Source organism: Peromyscus maniculatus, chromosome 3 (assembly GCF_049852395.1).
Source record: "Peromyscus maniculatus bairdii isolate BWxNUB_F1_BW_parent chromosome 3, HU_Pman_BW_mat_3.1, whole genome shotgun sequence".
Taxonomy (NCBI): Eukaryota; Metazoa; Chordata; class Mammalia; order Rodentia; family Cricetidae; genus Peromyscus; species Peromyscus maniculatus.
The window spans coordinates 135,709,804-135,717,923 of NC_134854.1; positions in this window are offsets into that span (position 1 = coordinate 135,709,804).

Consider the following 8,120-nt stretch of genomic DNA (forward strand, 5'->3'; position numbering starts at 1 on the left):
AAACAAAACAAAAAAATTCTTTGTTTTTAATTTAAGTACAAGAGTTAGGGAGGCAGAGGTGGGTGGATCTCTAGGAGTTTGAGGCCAGCCTAATCTACATATCAAGTGTCAGGTCAGCCAGAGCTATACAGACCTTGTCTCAAAACAGAAAAAAACAAACAACAAAAACAAACCACAAAAAAACCAAAGCAACAATGAAAGGCTTGGGCGTGGCTTAGTGGCAAAGCTGCTGCAAGAAGCCCTGGGCACGGACCACAGCAGCTTCTCCAGTCTCAGTGCCTGGGGAGCCATCCTAGGTGACCAAAAAGAAGAAGAGAAAAGAAAAAGAAAAAAACACTTCTTCCATGGGGCAGGGGGTGAGCTAACAGGTCTGTTCCTTGTGACCTCCCACCTCTGGCCATCACAGAAAAGTTCAGCCCTCGGTTGTACCTGACATGTAACTTTTAAAACATTCAGGTCACCAGGTGGTGGTGGCACAGGTCTTTAATCCCAGTGCTCGGGAGGCAGAGGCAGGCAGATCTCTCTGAATTTGAGGCCAGCCTGGTTTACAGAGCGAGTTCCAGGACAGCCAGGGCTACACAGAGAAACTCTGTCTTGTAAAACCAAAAATAAGTAGACAAATAATAAAAATAAGTTAGAACTGAAGTGTTCCTAAAGGCCTGTGCTAAATAAAGGCTTGTTCAGCAGCCCAGGGAACTTTGGGGAGACAGTCAAGCCTTTTAGAAGTAGTCCCCAGTGGAAGGCAGGTGAGTCACTGAGGTGGTGCCCTTGAAGGGGATATTAAGGCCCCAGCTACTTCTTCTCTCTCTTGCTTCCTGGCCACTCTGAGGTGAACAGGCCTCCTCTGCCATGTGCTCCTGCTGTGATAGACGGCACCACCACAGGCCCAAAGCGACAGGCTCAGTGATCAAGTACTCATGGAGTGAAACTCCGAGACACAAGCCCAGTGAAAGCCGCCCCCACCCTCCACCCCCCACCCCCAACAGTGGGGTTTCAGTCTTAGGGTGCTTGGTTTCCACTAAAAGCTGAGTCACCCCTGGCTTCCAGCTCAAGTTCCTGGCTGCCACATCTTCCTGTCATTCAGTGTGGATCTCCTGGGTTTTCCACAGGGCTGTTGTATGTACTTACACACACACACACACACACACACACACACACACACACACACACACACCATGCAGCATCCAGCCTGTTTGCTGTCAGATGGAGACAGCTGTTCTAGTCTTGCTGGATGTTATCTAGATCTAGTTATCTGGATCTAGTTATCTGGATCTAGTTATCTAGATCTTGGTTCTCTATATCGCAGTTGATTGGCATTTTGGGGGCCATCTAGATCTACTCTCTTTCTTTATCTCCTCTCCCTAGATTCCTTTGGGGGAACCTTGTGGGCAGTCTATGTGGGTATCAGGGTAGCTGAGGACTCCTGGTTCTTCTTCCACTGCTCAGTGAATCTCTACTGGGTAGTGTTGTGTGGATATGAGTGTTTTTCAAGACAGGGTTCCTCCTTGTAGCTTTGGAGCCTGTCCTGGATCTCGCTCTGTAGACCAGGCTGGCCTTGAACTCACAGATCTGCCTGCCTCTGCCTCCCAAGAGCTGGGATTAAAGGCATGCGCCACCACTGTCCAACTCTCCTTGATTTTATTTATTATGAGTGTTTTGCCTGTGTGTATGTCTGTACAGTATATGCATGCCTAGTGCCCTCTGAGGCCAGAAGAGGGCAGCAGATACCCTGGAACTGGAATTATAGCTGATTAGGACCTGCCACGTTGGTGCTGGGAATTGAACCCGGGTCCTCTTGCAGGGGCAGCCGATGCTTTAACTGCTGAGCCATCTCTTTAGGCCCAATGTCACCCTTTTTTGAGACAGAGTTTCTCAGTGGTCTGAGACCTGCTAATGAAATAAGACAGGGTGAGCCGTGAATCCGGGAGATCCACCTATCTCTGCCTCCCCAGTGTGGGCATTATAGGCAAACTGCTACCATGCCTACATTTTCACATGGCTTCTACAACTCAAACTCAGATCCGTGTGTTTATATGGAATGCACTTTCCTGACTGAATTATCTGCCCAACTCTGGTGGGCCTTTTAAAATGTTACCACCCCTTGAGGAGACACAGCACTCGGTGCTGGCCTGGCTCCCCTCCTCAGGCTGTGGTTTGCCCTGCCCCCTCTCAGCACTGGCTGTCCACTGGCTGCCCTCTTTGGAGTGAGTGGGGAGCTTGATCCCATGAGGTTTCCAGGCTTGAGACTCCAGACAAAGACAGGACGTTCTGATCCCTTTGGCCTGGGGCCAAGATGAAAGCTGACCACTCGAGAGAAAGAGGAGACCTGAGGCCCAGAGGCAGGTGTCAGTGGGGAACACTGGCTGCCAGGTGCATACTGGGATGGTCTCAGTCTAGAAACTGTCCTCATCATCCTGGAGATCTTGGCGGTGGGGGACATTGCTTATGCCATGCATGTAGTCTGTGACAAATGTGCCACACAGCCTACCTGCACCATTTTTTTCAGTCTCACAGCAGCTCTTTGCATCTCTATGCTCCTCATTTGGAAGCTGCTCAGCAGATGCTCAGAGAGGTAAAGGAACTTGTTAAAGGTCACACAGCAACTCCCAAGTCACAAGACTGCCTTCAGAGCCAGGCTCTGACAATATCCTGTCCTCCGGAGGAGAAAGGAACACAGCAGGCCTTCCATGTGAGCCCTGGTCCCTTCAACTGGGGTATCTGTTGAAAAGGCTGCAGACCATCACCTAGGGGAGCTTTTGGGGAGCGGTGCCCTGGAAGCTTTCAAAGAGGGCAGGAAAAGGCCGAGGAGGTGTGGCTGGCAGGGATGAAGCCTCCCAGAGTGCACGATGCCGGGAACCAGGGGCTGACAGCTTCACTCTGGCTGGCTGCTCTGGCAGAGCAACACAAACAAAGGGCGGAACAGGTGGGAGCTGGGGCAGGCTGCGGAGCCCGTTCGCTGCCCTGCCAGCTGTCCTCAGCTCCGAGGGCATGCTGCTCATCCACTAACCTGGCTGCCGCCTGAGCCCATTCTCAGGTTTCAGCTTCCCCCGCAGTACCAACTCAACAACCCCGATCCTTTAAGACAGTCAGTGGTTGTTGAGTCCAGCACTTTAAAACCAAAGTTTCCCAGCCCCATTCCCTCTCACTCCCGATTCCCGTTCCCTAGACCCAACTGTTTTCAACTGTCTGCTGGTTCTGTCTTTTTCTTCTGGCGTCTGTAGCTATTTCATAAGTATTAGACTTTGACTGCTTATGGAAGTTGTTTTAGTTTTAGATACACTCTTTTTTGGGGGGAGGTGGTTTCAAAACAGGGTTTCTCTGTGTAGCGCTGGGTAGCCTGGAACTCCCAGAGATCCACCTGTCTCTGCCTCCCGAGTGCTGGGATTAAAGGTGTGTGTCACCACACCTGGTGATATTACTCATTTATTTTTTTACTTTTATCTTCATTTATTTTATGCTGAATTTATTGCCGTGTCGTAAGTTTTTGTTTCTTCGGTTTCTTCTGGGATATCTTTTTCTTCTGTGCACCCTCCTCTTCTGGCTTTGAAACAATTTATTCCCTTTCAGTGAGGATCATCTCCATGAGGCAGGGGGAGCGCATGTCCGGGTTAATCGGGCGCATCTCAGGTGCTTTGTTTACAGGATGTATTCAATGACTAGAGAAGCTACATCTAACCCTCCAGTTCAGCATCACTAGCTGCATTTTTAAATAGGTGCAGCAAAAATTCAGCACTCTTTTTTGGCCTCTGACCCTGTGTCCAGCCCCAGGGTTTGACCTGGATGCACCTACGGACTCTACCATCATACTGCCTGAACGGCACACGTTGCTTCTTTAAAGTGACATCTTTCAGATACTTGGTGGCTTTTCAGATTTGCATACTCTTAATGGCCTAGGCAGTTTCAGGGAACCTGAAGACTTGACCAGCTTGAGTTTTTCTTTTTTTTTTTTTAGGATTTTCTGGGTCAAGAGAGTAGGGGATCATCTTCACAGGTCACCTCAGGTGAAGAGGCCTAACTTAACATTAGTGCAACCACGACTAGGCCTCACCATTACAATAACCAGGAAATGCCATAAACTGTATCTTTCGGGAGACCAATCAGCATTGAGACCAACAGGAACTAGATGCTCCAGAACATTAAGGACAGCTGACATCACTTGTATCTAGGTTGCCAATTTCCTTGCAGCAAGGCCAGTACCAAGCCCTGTTTGACAAGACTTCTTCTGTTACTTTACTCCTGCCCAATCAGTTCAACCCCCATCTGAATCTGGAATCCCCCATCCCCCCACCCTTTACTCCTTAAAAACCCTGCCTCGGGCTGGAGAGATAGCTCAGAGGTTAAGAGCACTGGTTGCTCTTTCAGAGGTTCTGAGTTCAATTCCCAGCAATCACATGGTGGCTCACAACCATCTATAAATGAGATCTGGCGCCCTCTTCTGGTGTTCAGGCATGCACGCAGACAGAACACTATGTACATAATAAATCTTTTTTCCCATAATTTGATATTTATTTATTTATTTATTTATTTATTTATTTATTTATTTATTTATTTATTTATTATGTACACAGAAGAGGGTGCCAGATCTCATTACAGGTGGTTGTGAGCCACCATGTGGGTGCTGGGAATTGAACTCAGGACCTCTGGAAGAGCAGTCGGTGCTCTTAACCTCTGAGCCATCTCTCTAGCCCTTATTTTATTTTTTAATGCCGAATGCCATTTATTGAAGGAGGGAGGAGGTCTTAAATACAGGCTTACAGCACAATGGGAGAACCCCGGAGGGCAGAAGTTCGCTACTGATGTTTTACAATCTTGCACAATACACGATAAATAAATTTTAAATAAAATAAAATAAAATAAAAACTCTGCCTCAACTGAGCTCGATGCTCTCCTTGATCCAACCACTATGTCGGAACAGACGGGAAGCCCAGGCCCAAGCTTGCAATAAAGGCTCTTTGCTTTTGCATACAAACGCAGACTCCTCGTGGTCTCTGGGGGGCTTATGACGCAGGCACAACACAGGCTGCTCACAGGAAGTGGAAGCACAAGGGTTACGGGGCACTGTTGCTCACTTTAAACTTTGGTTTATTCCTCTTTTGTTGAGAAAGGGTCTCTTATGTAGCCCAGGCTGGTTTTGACCTTATCTACCTGCCTCTACTTCCCAAGTGCTGTGATTATAGGGGTGGCTCACCATGCTCAGCTATTATTCATTCTTTATATATAGTTATATTATTTTTTGAGGCAGGGTCTCATATAGCATAGGCTATCCTGAAACTTGCCTTGTAGCAGAGGCTGGCCCTGAGCTCCTCATCCTCCTGCCTCCACCTGAGTGCTGGAATTACAGACATTTGCTAGATATTACCCATGGAGTGTGTTGGAGACCACGTAACATTTAGCTTTTTCTATTCATGGCCACCTTTTCCTGTTCTGATTTTGTGGTGGTGAAAGGTCTCCAAACTGATTCAGAAGTGGCTAGTGTGCTGGGCAGCAGTGGCACAAGCTTTTAATCCCAGCACTCGGGAGGCAGAGCCAGGCAGACCTCTGTGAGTTTGAGGACAGCCTGGTCTACAGAGCGAGATCTAGGACAGTAGGACAGGCACCAAAGCTACACAGAGAAACCCTGTCTCAAAAAACAAAACAAACAAACAAAAAGCCAGAAGTAGCTAGTGCTTACAATCTCTCCCCTGTACACTCGGTTTTTCTGGGGAGTCGTGACTTGGTGCTGTTCCCTTTCCTAGTCATCTGTGCATCTCTCATCAATTCATTCCAGTAAAAAGCAGTCTTGAGATTTATTTCCCACTGGACTCAGTGGTTCATATCTATAACCCCATCACTCAGGAATCTGAGGCAGGATTATTGTGAGGGCCAACCTGGGCTACAGAGCGAGACTTTTGTCCCCCACAAACAAAACACTACCCCAAAATCTAAAAAGAAGAAGAGGAGGTGGGGGGGGGGGAGATACGTGCAGTTTTGAAAGAGTCACAACGTTTTACAGAGTACAAATAACATGGTTTATTTACCAAGTGACTGACTTGAAAACAACCTTGAGGGTGCAGGGGAGTAAGCCATTATAAAAGGGGGTCCAATGCTCTGTCCTGGCCTCTGCAGGCACCAGATACATGCAGGACGCATAGATATGTTCAGGCAAACATACACGTGTAATTAAAAAAAAATCTTAAAGATGATGAAGGAGCATCCGAACATATTTGTGAATACGCATGCTGGGCCAGGTGTGGTGACACTCCCCTGTAATCCAGGACTTGGAAATAGAGGGAGAAATATCAAAAGTTTCAGGAAAGCCTTGGCTATATAAACCTGACTCGAAAACAAAAACAAAAACATAAATATTCTTTACCTGTTAGAGATGTTTACAAGAATGCGTGTGAAATGATCTACTCAGGACGTATTTACTGTGGTACTAGAGAGTGAATCCAGAGCCTTGCACATGCTAGGAAAATGCTCCGCAGCTGAACTATCATAGCTAGGTAAATGCTCCACAGCTGAGCTATCATATCTTCAGCAACACTCCTCCCCCCATTTAAAGATAGGGTTTTATGGAGCTTTGGCTGGCTTCAACCTTACGACATGGCAGAGTCTGGCTTTGAACTTCCAGCCCTCCTGCTTCTGCTTCCCAAGCCAGCTGGCCCCTGCCCTTTTTGTATCTTTACTTATTCTTGAGACGGTGTCTCACTAAATTTCCCAGGCTGGCTTTGAACTTGCAATCCTACCTTACCTCCTGCCCTTCTGATGGGATTTACTTTTAAAACAGTCTAGCCCTGACTCCCTCAAAAAAAAAAAAAAATAGGCTTAAAGAGATACACATGAGATTGGCAAAATATTGATAAATAACAAAACACAATAGATATATGGAAATCCATTAGTCCTCCTGCTCTTGTGTGTTTCAGATTATATTAAAGATGAAAGGATTCAAAAGAGGCAGGAGAAAAAGGAGGGGTCGGGGCAGGGTAGGCATGGCTGGTTCAGCCATCATTTGGCTTGAGCAGGTTGAAGACATGAAATGATTGGCTGGGGATGTGGTGGGGGTGACTGAGCATGTGCTTAGTATGTGTGAGGTCTTAGGTTCAGTTCACAGCATGTATGTGTGTACAGAGGTGGACACACACACATGCATGGCATGAAACCCTGAAACACTTTATTAAGGATAACTCATAGTTTCTGTCAATTTGACACAAACCTAGACATAACTGAAAAGGGGACATGTCAGTTGAGAAACTGCCTCCATCATACTGGCCTGTGGGGAGTTTCCCAATTGCTAATTGGCGTGGGAGGGCCCAGCCCACTGTGGGTAGTGCTGTCCCTGGGCAGGTGAGCCTGGGTTGGATAAGACAGCAAGACATGGGGAGCCAGCTGGTAAGCAGCATTTCTCCATGGTCTCTGCTTCAGTCCCTGCCTTAGCTTTCCCTAGGAGGTACCCTGTAAACCAGATAATCTCTTCCTTCCTGGTATTAGCCAGTGCTCTCTTGAGGAACATTCATTTTATATATAGAAAGAGCATTTACATAACACATACATAAGGGCTATGTTACATATGTAAAACATATACATATAACATATATTATGTTATATACAACAGAAAGTCCCCAAATCCAGTAGTTGTTCAGTCCAGGAGGCTGGATGTTTCAGCTGGTCTTCAGTATATGCCAGAATCCTCATGAAGTGGGGCTCTAATGCCGGTGAAGGAAGGGACTTGCCAGCCAGTGCGAGCATGTCTTTATATAGGCTGCCACCAGAAGGTGTGACCCAAGATTAAAAGTGGATCTTACCTCCTCAAAAGGTCTGGATTGAAGGTGTGTCTTCTCACTTTAAAGATCCAGATCCAGATTAGAAGTGGGTCTTCCCAGTTGAAATGATTTTTTTTTCTTTCCAAGACAGGGTTTCTCTGTGTAGCTTTGGTGCTGTTCCTGGAACTCACTCTGTAGTCCAGGCTGGCCTCGAACTCATAGAGATCCGCCTGGCTCTGCCTCCTCAGTGCTGGGGTTAAAGGCGTGCCTACAGCCTAATCTCATGGAGGCATTTTCTCTATGAGGTTCCCTCCTCTCAGAGGATTATAGCTTGTGTCAAGTTGACATAAAACTAGTCAGCACACCAGGGTTGAGAGCTAA